Raw genomic sequence first — 16,033 nt, 5'->3', positions numbered from 1 at the left:
CGATGGTGGAACTGGTGACGTCCACGGCATTTGAGCATGTCCATCCTGTCTTGGAGAAGGTTTTCGCTCTCCTGGGTCTGCTGGAGGACATAACAATAGACAATGGTCCTCCATTTCACGGCCAGGAGTTTCAGGTTTTGTTCGCCATATCACACTGGTGAATTACCCCTCAATATCCCCAGGCAAACGGGGATGTTGAGCACTTCATGTGGACCTTGAACCCTGCTTTACGAACTGGAGTAAGCCAACAAGAGAACGCCAAGATATGCCTGCATGCGTTCCTGAGGGCATACCGGCAGACACCCCATAGCACGACGGGGTGTTCCCCGGCAGCGTTGATGTTTCTTTCGCCACCACAGGACTGCAGATACGCTGATGAGCAGTGGAAACCTACTGAATTGGATATACTCAAGACGCAGGAGAAGCGAAAACAGACCAAAGTCTAGGCCAGCAAGAGGAGAAGGGCGAAACATTCTGACCTAAAAGTGGGGGAATCCGTCATTCTGAAGGATTGCCACCCAGGTTGGAAGTTCCGTACCCCTTTTGAACCTGACATCTAGATAGTCGAGAAGAACGCTGGGACCATCGCTGCTGCCACAAAAGTGGGGCGTCAGGTGACCCGGAATGTGTCTTGGTTCTTGAGGGTGGAGCCTCGGGATGGCGATTCAGGAGCTGACCCGCTGGAGGAGAGTGGCGAAGAGCTTGAAGGAGGCTACGTTTCACAGCCAAGTTCTCCAGATGAATGCTGACCAGGAAGTGACGGAGGTCCCAGCAGAGATCTCGAAGGGTCCTGTTCCCCATATCGGGGACCCGCACGAGGGCTGAAGCAGAGCGGGAGAAGTGAAAGGTATGACCTGCTGCCCAACCCTGAACCCAGCCAAAGTCATAAGAGACTTCGGGGGTGATTCTGATTCCGGCGGGCGGCGGAGGCCGCCCGCCGGAATTCCGCCCCCATTATACCGCTCCGCGGTCAGAAGACCGCGGAGGGTATTATGAGTCTTTCCCTGGGCTGGCGGGCGGTCTCCAAAAGACCGCCCGCCAGCCCAGGGAAAAACTCCCTTCCCACGAGGATGCCGGCTCGTAATCGAGCCGGCGGAGTGGGAAGGTGCGACGGGTGCAGTGGCACCCGTCGCGTATTTCAGTGTCTGCAAGGCAGACACTGAAATACTTTGCGGGGCCCTCTTACGGGGGCCCCTGCCGTGCCCATGCCATTGGCATGGGCACGGCAGGGGCCCCCAGGGGCCCCACGGCACCCCCTACCGCCATCCTGTTCCTGGCGGGCGAACCGCCAGGAACAGGATGGCGGTAGGGGGTGTCAGAATCCCCCATGGCGGCGCAGCAAGCTGCGCCGCCATGGGGGATTCTAAGGGCAGCGGTAAACCGGCGGGAGACCGCCGGTTTACCCTTTCTGACCGCGGCCAAAGCGCCGCGGTCAGAATGCCCTGCAGGGCACCGCCGGCCTGTCGGCGGTGCTCCCGCCGACCCTCGCCCCGGCGGTCGAAGACCGCCGGGGTTAGAATCAGGGCCTTCATGTGTTTAAAAGAAAAGGGACTGGTGTGCATGTACAGCCAATAACTCCTGCTGTTATCTTCTTTTCCTTTCTCTCTCTTTTCTTTTGTATCTCTGGTTGTTATTGTTATTCATATGCCTTGTTCGAGGGTGAATGTTTTTGTAGTAGTTCACTAAAACATGTGGGGGAAGTAGACAATCACCCGGGCTCTCCCCTACATTGTTGCCTGCTCTGTGACACCATACGTTGTCCGGGGCGGAGGTTATAAAATAAAGAGGTGCCCGGCCTGCGCGGTATTGGCGCACTAGTTAACTGTACAGCTTGCTGCAACGAGGTTTTGTTCCCCCATTAGGCCGTACAGTCCACAGTCAGCGCGACGCACCCATCCGTGCTACAGTAACTAGAACCTCCGCCCCGCCATGCAGTTATGTCATCGAACATTTTCCTACAAATGTTATGGCCACACATCAATTTTGTTATAACAGATGTAATGAGTGCTGTAATATATGGGTTAATTATCAGCGCACGGCGAGTGCACAAGTTATATTTAACCTCTATCATATTATTTTACTTTTAGCCCTGCGGAAGTGGTGGTCTCCAGGGTGTGGGGGCTAGGCACAGCCCTTGCATAGTTACTAAGCTTAGCCCTGGGGAGGTGGTGGTCTCTGGGGCTTCTAAAAGCACTAGTAGGGGGGATCCTGTGTGCCCCCATCCTAATATTAAGCCATAATGCCCTGAGGACCTGGCCAACCCTGGGGAAAAATAACTGTGAAACTTGGGAGACCATTTTTTTAAACCTCTGCAAAATCTACAGATCCAGCCGCAGAATTTGCAGATATTTAAAAACAAAATACCTTTAAGCCCTGGTGGGGTCCCAGGGGGACCCCTGGACCAAAGCTAGTGTGTTAGACTATACATATCCCGTTACATTTTCTTTTTATGTTTTTATTGGGACTCTGGGAAGCTGAATTCCACAGGTGCCTGGAAGAATGTATGGGATTTAGGAGTGTACGTACGTCTGATGTCTTAGGGGTCACCTCCTCTCCATTCTTAGGTCTGCACTACCCACAGTGCATTTACTGCCTCTGCAATATATACAGCATACCTTTTGGAGTTTGTAGCCTATTCATTGCTTGCTGTTGGACCGGACGCAAAAACGACAAGGTGATGGATGGAATGCTTGAATTAATCCCGGCCCATGGAAATTGCTCGGGCAGCATCCCATTACAACATTTCTTTTGCCCACCATGCCACCATATCACCCCAGTTTGGAACCTGCCATATGCAAAGCAGTTTTTACCCTACTGCTCAAGGAACAGTCCAGCTTGAAATGCCAGGCCAGATCCTCCCTGGACCATAAACAAGCATTCTGGGACCATTTTTAGGGTATCACCACCTATGGGCCAGGCTAGCTTGAATTCAGTGGCACAGTGACCACAGGATAAACATCTGGGCATAAGCTTCCTACGTAGGGCAACACCACACCACTCCACTTTACACTACTCCTCCCTACAACACTCTACATCACTTCACTCTGCAACACTCTGCTCCACTCTATGCCCTTCTACTCCATGCAAGCCTCACTTCATACCGTGCTACTCCACTCCAAGACACTCCACTGTAAGACTTTCTATGACACGGCTCGCCACTCCACTCCACACCGCTATACTCCATTCTACCCCACTCCACTCCAATTCAATACAACTCAATCTACCCCACTCCACTGCACTACAATCTATGCCACTCCACTCAAACCTTCCATTTCAATCTACCATACTCTAAATTACCCAATCTACTCTGCTCCAGTGTATCACACTCCATGTTAACCTACCCCCACTCTACTTCAGTCCAATCCACCCCACTGTACTCCACTACAGTTTAGCCCACTCCACTCTAATCCCCTTTACCACTCTGTATTTAACCCCAATCTACCCCACTTCACTCCAATCAATCCCACTAAAAATGTACCACACACCACTGCAATCTAACCCACTCCACCCCAATCTACGGCATTACAGTCTAGTGCAGTATACTCCACTACAATCTACTTCACCTCAATCTACTCCACTATACCCTATTCTTCTCCACTCCAACCTACACTATTCCACTATAATCTAACCCACTTCAAACTACTCCACTCCAATCTACTCCAGTATACCCCAATCCACTATTCCCCAATTTACCCCATTCCAGTGTATCTCAGTCCACTCTACTGCAGCCTACCCGGATATACTTCAATCCTATCTACCTCAATCCTATCTACCGCAATCAACACAGACTTATTCCTTTGAGACGTGCATCAGCTGCAAGGTGCTTCATTTGCATCTATCTTTACTTATATAGCTGAGCTGTTGTCTTAATGTATCAATGCTCATGCTGTATGACAGTTTATTCACACCTCATGATAGTATATTTCATTAGTGTGTAGCTCACTCTTGCAGGGATGCATTTCTTGCACTTACCTTGTTGGAGACTCAATAGTAGCCAAGCCTGGTTTGTGTTTATGTAACTTTCTTGACATAGAGAGGTAGGCCTCTTTTTGCCCTTGGTTGTGTGACCTTAGCTGTTCTTGCTAGTCCAGTTGATGCCTTGTTATTTGTTGTTTAGCAGGGCTCCTTCTCTGCCCCACCATCTCCTAGCACCGTTTTTGGTCTGCAGTTGCTCTTTTCATTGCTCAGCTCGGCCCCTAGGCACTGTTACTCGATGCTTGTTGTCGGTTATGTCTTGGCTGGTGGGTCTGTGTGTTTCTTTTGTACTCTTTGCATTTTTTTTTGCCCTTTTATTGTTGTCCTACTGCTACTGCATTGACTTAATAGTGTCTTATTCAAATTCCAACATGTAGTCCTCTTTTGTACTTGGTGTACTCCTCTGTGTCTATGGCCGGAATATTGCTATTCCTCTTTTTCTCATAAGTCCATGTATATCTGTGGGTTCCAGTATGGCTCCACTCCACTCAATGCAACTGCAAGCCACACAGTGCCACTTCACTATACTCAGTGCCTCACCACTTCACACCTCACACCACATAATGACTACACTCCATGCCGCTATACTCCAAGCCACACAATGCCACCCTACACCACACAATTACACCGCTCTTAATACCACACCACACAATACCAACTCCACTCCACCAGCACTAAGCCACTCCACCCTACACCACTGATCTTCAAACTTTTTAACCCCAGGCCCACACAGACACATACACCCACACAGACACATACACCCACACAGACACACACACCCACACCAACTTTTTCACAATTATTCTATTAAATGTGCAATGTTTAAACTTTTTTAAATATTGCAGATAACTTGTGTTACTGTTATAAAAAATGCAATCAAATACATGATGCCAACCATACTATTCTGGTCAGGCATGAACTGCTCATTTTCTTCAGCTTAAGACACAGCACGGTTCTCACCATAATGCTTCTCTTGGCCATAGCCTGGTGCCTCACCTCCCTGGGATCATTTGAGGCCCCCTCAGGGGAACCCACCTCCCAGTTTAAAGGCCCCCTGTTCTACACAATGGCACCGTACTTCACTCCTCTAAGTGCAACTCCACACTACTTAATGCCACTCCAGTACACTCCAAGCCACACAGTGCCACTCCATCCCACAATGTACCACACTACTCTAATCCACACAATGCTACTCTTTTACATGTTGCACAATGCTACTTCAAACCATGCCACTCCACTAAATGACAATACACTACACTCCAGGCCACAAAATGACACTTCCTCCAAGCCAAGGCACTCCACTTCAGTCAGTGCACTATACTTATTGCAACATAACATAAGTCCACTTAATAACATTTCACTCCTCTACACTCCACTCCACACAGTGCCATGCAACACAATGCCACTCCACTCCTTCTAAATCAATATAGTTTACATATGTGCAGGAGCAGTGCGTGGTGGGGGCGGCTGGTGCGGGGGTGAAGAAAAATTAATAACTGAAGAAAAAAAACTTACCTGAATGCGCTGCCGCCATCACCACCACCAAGCATCACCTCTTTCCTTGGCAACAGGCACAGGCTCCCAGCCTGCCCTGCGGCCAATCTAAATGTTACCATCATGACACAAGTGTTCAGATTTGGGGGAGTGCCAAGCCAGGGTGCTCCTAGGCAGACTGTGAGAGTCTGCCTGTTCTCTCCAACCCAGCACTGCATTGCTGGATTGGACAGAGCTTAGTGCGCATGTATGTTTGCCCAGCCTGAGACGGCCGGCTAACATACAAGCGTACTGAGGGGGAGTACTGAGTATTCCCCCTCTGTGGTCGTCAGGGCCCGTGGCCCCACCCCTTCTACAATACAACAATAATAAACATAGTTCATTATTGCTGTATTGTAGAGGTTTGGCAGCTGCCGCTGCTGGCGGGGGCGATGCTCCTCCGACCTAACGGAGGTTCCACCCCTGCATATGTGAGATCTATTGATTTTGCAAATGCTTGTTTTGCAACACCTTTGGCGTTCCGTAATCTTTGTGTTCCCTGGAGGTATAATGAGGGCAGATCTTCCAGTCTTTCCCACGGGTGAGTGAGAAGGACCATTAGAGTCCAAGGGGCTGGAATTCTGGTCTGAGGCGGGCGGTCTCCAAACATATTTTACTTTCATATTTTTAGATACATCTTTGAGTGCAATGGGTTTTTAACCACCCCTCATGCCCCCACCTCCAGAGATCATGACGGTTGGACTGTGGGTAATCCTCCAATATCATTGATAACTGTATTCGCAGCAACTGATGCTGAGACTGTGTGTTAATTTTCATTTATTGGTGAACATGTGTTTGCGTCATATCATTTTAAATGTTTTTATTTGTTCTCTTTTTAAGTTAAATCAGAGTTTAACTTCTTGTGGAGCAAAATATACATGTCAGATTAGAGGCTAACCGTAAACTTTCATACGTCAATACAGGTGTTGGAAATATGGCTGAAGGTGGTCTAGTGTTTTCAAGGGCAGAAACAGACACACTTGCCACGATTCTTAAGGAAGTTAATTATATATGAAGATCTCAACCTTTAACACTACTCTACTAGACATGGCACCCAATGTAAAATATTTCATATTAGAACTGATTTTTATTCATCAACATGTAGATAACACTAATAAAAGTATAGATGAAATATATCATGTCTATGGTCAACCGCCTGATTGGGGTACAGATATTGCCAGGTTACAGTAGAAGTTAACCAATTTGAAAGTCCGTGGAGATATACATATTATGTCCATCCTATATTAATAGGCCTCACTTTTTCGGGCAATCTGTAAAATATTTCCGACATGATGATGTCATGTCAGATGGCTATTTTGTTCTTCGGTGAGTCTGACTGCCAGGGTACATTACAGAGCCTTATTGTGTGAGCCCTCTGAAATTCTAAATCTGCAATACTCAAACGTCCTATTACCTAACATTACATGGACGCTCTGGCAGAAAAGGTCTAGGTTGAGTTTTTGATGCCCTGTTGCTAGAACATGGCAAAGAGAAATCAAGACCGCCCCCCTCCCCCCGGAAAGAATAACTCATGACAGGATTATAAAAATTACCTTTTCATCAAGGTTCAGTTATGTCCATGGTATGCTGTGGCTTACAATTGCTAAATCTTTATTGACGAGTGTTGAAAGAATGATAAAACAATTCGTATTGGGGGTCAACTAAACCTAGGACCCGGAGGACTAAACTGTAGGCTCACACAGAGGCTGAAGGCCTGCGTCTCCTAAAATGTGTTTTTATTATAGGGCTAGTCATCTGTCACAGATTGTATCTGATAAGTGCAAAATGAGATTGCAGAATGAATCCTATGTGCAGACAACTGGAGTTTTTTATGTTGCTAAGAAACTCTGCACTGGACTTGTTTCACTCAACTAAGGGCCCGGTTTAATTAGTGGCCAACCCATCATTGAGTAAATTATGAGAACATGGAGTCTTGCGTATATGGAGGGGGGCTGGATCCATGCACACGCCCCTACATGGAATACTGCTCAATTTAACTATACCCAAGGACCTCCCTGATATGCAAGCCCTAGTAGATCCAATGGGCTCTTAACACAATAAGATATTGGGGTATTAACCTAACTCCCACACTGCCACCTTGGACGCAGGCCAGTTGGCCGCAACACTGGTTCCACATGGATCTGTCAGTGGACTGCTAGCCCCTCTTGGTTCTAGGCTGGCTACCCAAGCACGTTTCATTGTTCAGCACCTACATAGCTACCCCCCATTAGGACGGCACTTGACATATGAGACAGATTGGGAATCAGGTGAGGGCTTACTACCTTCCCCTCCTCCAACACTCCAATTGCACGCAACCCGGATTTCACTCTTGTGCTACTGCCTCCATTATTTACTAGCTTGGAGGCAGAGGAGTTTAGGAAATTAACAGACCTCTTTGCGGGAGCCTCCATTAAGTCATTTGAACAGTGTAAGGCTTATTACTCTCTCCCTGAAACAACAAGGCTACAGTACTGCCAGCTGCATCATTGGGCATTGCACCCCTCCAATTATTCTGGGGCTACCATATCCTATACTGACTTGAAAAATTAGTGAGCGCATATGACGGGTCTAAAGGACTAATCTCCAATACATACAGGACCATTTAACACTCTACACCTCTTCAAACCCACACATTTCAAACTTTCAGGCAGACTACCGCTGCAGATGGCATTTTGTCTAAGCAATTGGAACCCCTTTGGCGAGACATACCTAAAACTTAAGAAAGCTTATCCCACTGTAAAATAGCATTTTTCAATGGTATTATACACTGGCTTACCTCTCCACCATATACCCCTCCACATCTTTTTTCTGCTGGTAAAGCAGACTAGTTGTGGGAGATTATTGACAAATCCGCTGTTGACCCCCAAGCAGGAATTGGAATGTTTGGGGATCAGAGTGTGCTGGTGTCATGCTAACTGACCAAGCAGGCCGCTTCCCTTTTGCGACCCACCCTCCACCACAAAACTCTTGGCCACAGAAAGGCCTGATACCGGGGGAGTTCAGGGCATAGGCGACCTTAGATAGCATCTTACATTGAACTGCCGTAGCATAGGAGCTTGCACCACAAATCAGTGAACAGACTTTGGTTGATACCAGTTACTGAGAATCCCGGCGACCCAGTGGGCTTGAACTTCGACCAACAACCCCACTGCGGGCTTCACGAAGGAGTGCAGACTGAAAGTGGGTGTGGGCTACCACCCATTTTTTCCCCAGGGCCTATAGTGACCACACTTGAGTATTTGCCAGTGCAGCACTGGGACTGCCTGTCCCCCTCTGCTACGTGGGGTAATTCGGGTCTTACAACATATATTACTGGGTGTAGAGAGCAGCAGGGGCTGACATTGCTGCTGGTCAAGTGGTGTGCACAGGCTCTCAGCTAGAACAGCAAAGCCATTCCGTTACAAAAATGCCAGTATTCCTCTTCCCGTATTATATCAGTGCAGTGCCGCAGGGCTCCCTTTTTGGGGCTGACGTGCAGATTGAGGCAGGCTGACCTCCACTATTCCCTCCTTTTTCAAGTTAAACTGAAGGCCATGGTTTGAATGAAAAGTTACTGCTTTACCAAGCCCATGGATGCCTGGGACTGGGTTGAGACATCCGCTTTCCCTTCACTGACAACATGAGGCAGAAACATCGCATCGCCAGAAGCACTGGGCACGCAAACATGGTGGTGCTGGATTCAAAGGAGCATCTACCCCAGAACAGGCAAAGGAGGGACAAACCCAGACTTGAGGTTGGAGGTTACATTGTGGGCAGACTGCATTCACCCCTTGTTTACTGTTCAGACGATGGCATAGCCGATGTCAAAGCATGGTCTCAGCAACCCTGCAGGAGCTGACAAGGGAAACAGCAGAGGAGCTTATATCACAACAAGAACCTCAGGTGAAGTAATCTGTATTCATCAGATTGTAGTAACAGGTCGTCCCAACTGACCCAGAGAGAGTAGAACTGCAGACTGCTTACACAATGTGGAAACTGACAGCCTGGCTACCCCCCTTGCCTAGCAAACATGATGCATGCTGGTAACATGCAGGACCTTTTCAGCCATGGGCCTTTTTTTTTTTTTTTTTACTGTTTAGGTGATCATAATGTTTGAGGGATGTCCACGGTAGGATTTTTTTTTTTTACAGTTTTGTATAACTGTGATGATGTGGCTTATGATCCGCTACAGAGCCCACACTCTCCCCACTTAGGATACTGACATGTCTAAATTTAGCATAATCTGGTAGAATGTCCATGGTATGGGCTCCACACGTAACAGACATGCGGTTCAGCAGTATCTTAGGTGATGGGGTGTTCAAATTGCACTGCTATAAGAGACTCATATCATGGGAGGGGAGGGTTCCCGTTTTAAAAAATGCTTTAAGGAAATGTTTTATACCACATAGTCTGTCTTTGCTTGCAGAGCCATAATCTTGCTTAGACCAGGTGTTCTCTTCAGGCTCACAGTAATCAAAATTGACCTGAAGGGCGGTCCCATGCTGGTCGAGGGGCAACTAGATGGGAGGACGGTCTTGTTTTTAGGGCCCTCCATTCAACATAGCAGGCCTACTTCTCACGTTTGTTCTCCATATTCACTAAATGGGCCCACATCCCCTGTATCATTGACTCTAGGTGTTTAGTTGACCCACAGCGTGATTGATCCCACCTACAACTCCCATACTCCCCGGTGTAGGCTTCAACACTGGACTTTGTTGGACTGAAGGAGATTGCTGAACTCAGACTCTAGGGAATGTTCCTTTAATTCTCCCGCCCCCCCCCCACCACATGCTTTGCGTATCTGATTCGATTGGATACTCTGTGTCACAGCTACTAGGCTATTGGCATCAAGGGCAGAATATCTGGGGGAAGACCTATTCCAACCTTAATCCCCTCCAGGTACAGTTTTAGTGGGGTGTGTCATAGTCACAGGTTCCCACTAGGCATTTACAGCCCACCATGCTTGGAGATAAGGTATTCTGTGACACAACAGCAGCGACACTCTCCCATAGCCTATTCGACAACTGGGGAACATCTGTGTCCAAGGTAATTGACTGGGAAGCGATGAAAGTTATCCACAGAGGTCACTGCATCCATGCGGTTGTAGGGGTGAAGGCAGGCCCACACAGTGACATGTCCTGTATTTAGACATCCCTGGGTGCACTGCAAACTACGGCCCAAGCTGACTGTACAATGCTGGGTGCAATGATTAAGGCACTGCATAGACATGCTCAAATGAGTGAGCAACTACAACACCTCGACATCCGTGCGTACCATGCGAAGCAGTATGCAGATGTTTATTGTCTTGGCTCCTGCGCAGCATGAACCTGCCCACACAGATCACGATAATCAGGGATTCACCAGCAATTGTCACAAATCAGTCAGATTCACAAGGCATTTACTATGCATTATCAGACCGCATATGACCCTCTATTATGGACAGTCAGGTTGCAATATGTCACTTTCTTGCGTCTGTCAACTTAGTAGTCCGTCGTCCACTAGATAGGGAAAATCTTAACGCACCCCTTTCATGAGAGAAAGAGACGGTGTCAGGCGGGGCACAGCAACTCATAAAACACTGGGTATGAATTCCAAATCTAATTCTACAAAGCCTACAAGCACCTTGTAGCCCTGAAACTCCTCAAACCTTAACAAGAGTTCCAAACGGACGGTTGACTTCTGCCCACCCTCCGCAAATCTTAGTATCCTTTTCCAAGCCTGTGAAAGACCCCATGGAGCTTGCCTCTTAATACCCGCATTCTATGTTGAGGTCTGATTATAAAATCCTGAACAAGGTTATAGCGGGCAGGCTGTGTGAACACATGCCACGTCTGGTGCACACAGGTAGGTCCACCACCACTTTAAATACACACCTTCTGCACAGGGTAATGAAGCTTCCTCTGGTCCAGTTGCCATTTGCTGCATGCTTGGTGCTGGACTTGCATGAAGCATTTGATATAGTGGATTGAAATTGCCCGTTTTTGACCATGACTACTTTTGGCATCAAGGGATGACTAGATGCGTTAATTTTACTCATATACATTGAACGCACAGTGCGGGTGAATATTGGCCAGTGTATCTTCCCCTGTTTCTGAGTGAGCAGAGGAATGTGGCAAGTCTGTCCGCTGTCCCCTCTGCTCTTTGGCCTCGCAATGGAGCCCTTATCCCTGAGGCTCCAACAGCAGGGGCGTTCCTGGAGTATCCCATTGTCTGGGGAGATCCATGTAGTCTTGTTATATGCAGATGATGCATTATTCTACATCCGAAACATACAGGAGGGCATAGCTGATATCCAAGACATACCCCTGGAGTTTCATGTTGCTTCTGGCCTGGGGGTGACCTGTGCCAAATCATGCCTGTTTATGCTGCACCTGAACTGTCCCCAGCAGCATTTCATTGTGGATTCCAATCCTTTGTGTTAGGAGCCCCGCACGTTTTGATACCTTGGCATAAACATCTATCACAAGACAAAGTATCTAATAGATGACAACCTTATAAGAAGCATAGCAACCCGCATCCCCACATGGCTTTTTGGAGCACTTTGCAAGGTAGAGTGTCCCTATCTAAGATGGTAATGCTCCCTCTGCTACTTTACTTTTCCTATAACCTCCTGGTCTGTCACCCAGAGGCACATCCCATCCATTACACTTGGCCATAAGGAGTTTCATTCAAAACAAGGGGAGTTGCCACATTGCACTCCGTAAACTACAGTTGTCCCTAGACTAAGGGGTATTTGGGGCTCCAGATTTTGAACATTACTAGTTGGCGGCCCAGGTGCATTGGTCGGCAAGTTGTTTGTCAGGTCATCACACAGAAGAACTTGAATCTCCCACAGCAGCCCGAGCACACTTTGTGGTCTAGCGGATCTTCCTCCCCCAGGACAAGGTTTCACAGGATGCTAATGGATTATTGCTGATCACATGAGAGTTTTAATCAGAGCTTGCGATATATCACGCATATTCTTTGCTTGAGATACCACTGAGCTACATAACCTCATTCAGCAAAATGTTTGGTAGCGTGGGCACAAGGGCCTGGGTAGAGGCAGGCATAAGTACACTAGTTGCTTTGTATCAGGGGGGTACATTATTTTCTTATAAATGCTTACAGGAGGAACATGCCCTTCCAGCAGGTCATTTCTTGGCATACGGGCGCTTGCTGGGCCACCGTAGAAATACTCTGGGCCATCACAGACAATATGCCAGTACAGCGACAAACAACACATTACACATAGTTTATACAGTGGAAAAGGAAATTTGGCAGTGAATTACATCATGCAATACATAGCTATCAGCTATGTAGGTACCTTGCAATCTCGTGTGCATGGGAACGTCACTCGAGGGTGGCCGTACTCCAGCTTGGGGTATCATGTGCACTGCATTGTGAGGGCTGTCTGGTTGGGGCAGTGGAAATTGCCTGGTACTATTTGCAATTTGAGGGCGGCTAACTATGGTGGAAGGCTGCTGGTCAAGGAATTCAGGAGCACTCAGAGTTACGCTGTATGTAATAAGTGCTGTGTTGGGAAATAAACAAATAATTATTTTGAAAAGAGCTGAACTCTCTAATTGGGAGCAGAAAGGCAAACTTTGGCCATGTGTCGGTTGTCCTTCGGGCCTCTTAATTGTATGAAGTTCCTGGTGACAGTCAGCACATAAAGGGTAGTTACATGAGAGGTTGCTTTAACAGGAGGGGATGGGTGGATTGAGGAGAAAGGTGGCGGTTCTCCTTTGTGATGTGTACACCTGCATAGGGGCATTGCAAGAGAAGTTCTCATCTGACTGGGGAATTGAGAGGTGTTGTGTGGGTAAACTGATGAAATCGTGATGCCTTCATCAATATGGGGCCTTCCGTTGGCATGGGTAAGGTTCCACTTTGTCATTGGGTAAGGCTGTGGTTTAGTGAGTTATGGGTTTTTCAAGGGGAAGCACCTGCTGTAAGGGCCTTATATTGTAGCAACATCACATCCCATGCTGCTGCGATGGGGCACCGTCTGATACAGCCTGCCTCCTACCAGTGTAGTGCAAGCCTATCTGCCTCATCCTAGCAGGACACTGCCAATTGCCATGGGCCTGCGACGCGGTTGCGGGGCCTTTCAATACAAAGAGAGGAGGCATTTGGCCAATAAGAGGGCCAGCTTAGCAAATTTGGCTTGTACTTTGTGTTGGTTCCATCAATGGGAATAATCCTAGTGCGGTGGCATTAAGTTATGGGACTGTGGCCAAAGTGCTATGCAGCTTGTCCCAAAAGTGTGCCAATGTGGAGCAGGACTAGAGCATGTGTTGAAGGTGCACCACTGGGAAAGAGCATCTCAGGCAGGTGAGGTGTGCCACTAGGAATATTCTGTTAAGGGGCGGGGGGAGGGGTTGAGGTAGCCCTTATGTAGAAGCACTTATTGGTTATTCTTGTAGCATGCTTTATGTCTTACCATCTTATGTGATTCCAGGGCCCTGGCATATTGATGATCATGAAAATGCCTCCTGTGGTTCTCCGTACAGAACTGCCTAAGTTGCATCAGGGGTATGTCGAAGTGTTCCAATGGCTTTACAAAGCCAAATGATAAGATGTCACCCGTGAACCATTTGATATATTATACAAACAACATTGAGTCTAGTTTTTTCTGTAAGGATTTACCATAGGGAGTCCATTGAGGTAGCAGGCATCAGTATGTGATGAATTGTCCTGGGAGATGGCATAGTCCTGGTCAAAAGCTGGCCGTCCCGGAGGAGGTCTTCCACTGTGTCAAATGAGTGTGCCTGCCAGTCTGGTAGCTGCTCTCTTGTCAATGAGCCCTACACGCTGGTGAGGCCCTGTATTGCAATGTTAGGGGCATATGGAACAATCTGGTTTGTTTGTTAGGCAAAAGTTTCTGGTTAGACATTTCCACGACAACCATCCAGGAAAGGAGCAGGGCATCATCAGTGGTGATCTTAAATGTGTTTTTGCCCACCAGCCATCGAGCCACCCAATCAAGCTGTGCCACCAGGTAGTAAGACTCGAAACATGGGTCCCCTCAAACTTCCCTGAACCACTATCAACCCATCATTCCAAATTGTATCCCCCATCAAATGATCTAGATCACAGAAGTGGTATGGTGGAAAGGCTGGTACGTTGACAAAATACTGCAATTGGGGAAGGATTATCATCTTTGAGAATGCAATCTTGCCGGTGAGGGCTCTGGGGAGCTGCTGACAGAGTTGCCCTCAAATTTGTCTTCCTGCAAGTGGTGAAGTGGAACCCCAGGTAACGGAAGGCTGTGGACTTCCAAGCTAAGAGTGTAGGGGCAATGTTGGCGGTGTGGGTTTTCACCTCGGAACAAGTATAGAATTTTCCCTAGTTAACTTGGAGCCCAGTCACCGCTTCGAAGTCCTGAAAGGCAGATGTCGAACAGGTGGTGTCGATTTTCATATCTCAGATGTAAAGTAGAACATAATTTGCGTAAAGGAACACTAAGTTCCTCCGTGCAGCTGTATTCACCCCCCCCCCCCACAAACGGGGCTCTTCCAACTGAGGCAGTGCGCCATTGGCTACATGGATATGGAGAACAGGATTGGGGAGATGGGACAACCCTGTTTAACCACGACCAACAGGAAAGGGGGGCAATATTAGGCAGCCCTCTTGGACCCTTGAAGAGAGGTTTATGTTTAGTAGTTTGATGTAAGCTAGGAGGCATGGACCTAGAACGAAGGATGATAGGGTCGCAAACAGGTGCTCCATAAGAGTCAATCAATACAGACTATTAGGCTGATCTAGTATATAGTGTGGATGCCTGGTCTATTACACTGAATAGGCGACGGATATTATAGGGGTGGCCAGTTAGCTATGTAGGTCAGAGTGATACATACTGAAGAATGGCAGATTGCAATTGTAATATCCAGCCTGTAGGCAGGGTCATTTCTGTTCTTGTAGGGGACCACCACACCACCAGTTATCAAGGTTTGTCCCCTTATGAGTGGATTTGAGCTGTGTATTTGCTAGAGTTAGGCTGGCAATCCGAGTGATACTGCAGTACGGTGCCTCAGGAAGCCCTCGTTAATAGTGTGGAGCAGACTGATTTAAAAGCCGCCTACAGTGTTGAAGAAAGAAGTGGATGGGCTGGCCCGTGGTCTTTGGTTTTTACAGGTAGTCTGCTAATGGCAGGGTCACAACCTGGTCATGAGTTTCATTGGCATGCTTCACTTGGCGTTAGCCTGGCATGACTCAGCATGTACCTAACAAGTGCACTTTGTCCAGAAGGTCTTGGGTGGTCTGTTTTTGGGTCTTCAGCTGTGGTACCATCTCTGTGATATTACGTTCTGTGTTGGTGAACCGGGAAGTCAATTTTCGCAGGTCCTTCTGAAGGAGACCAAATTCCACACATCTCCTTTATGTGCGCTTCTACTGATGAGCAAGAGGATTTATTGGTAAGTAGGATGGTGGCCTGTTTTTTACCCAAGTCCTGTGGAGAGCTGGAGGTCTTTGCCCGTGTCAAGGCTCCTTCCCATGATGGAGTGTGGGATAGGGTGGACGGGGTGAGGTTTTGGTGATTTCGGTTTACCCATGGTGTGTTCCC

The sequence above is a fragment of the Pleurodeles waltl genome, chromosome 8, assembly GCF_031143425.1.
Source record: "Pleurodeles waltl isolate 20211129_DDA chromosome 8, aPleWal1.hap1.20221129, whole genome shotgun sequence".
Taxonomy (NCBI): domain Eukaryota; kingdom Metazoa; phylum Chordata; class Amphibia; order Caudata; family Salamandridae; genus Pleurodeles; species Pleurodeles waltl.
The sequence above is the reverse complement of the archived record's forward strand: the minus strand, read 5'-3'. Positions refer to the sequence as shown.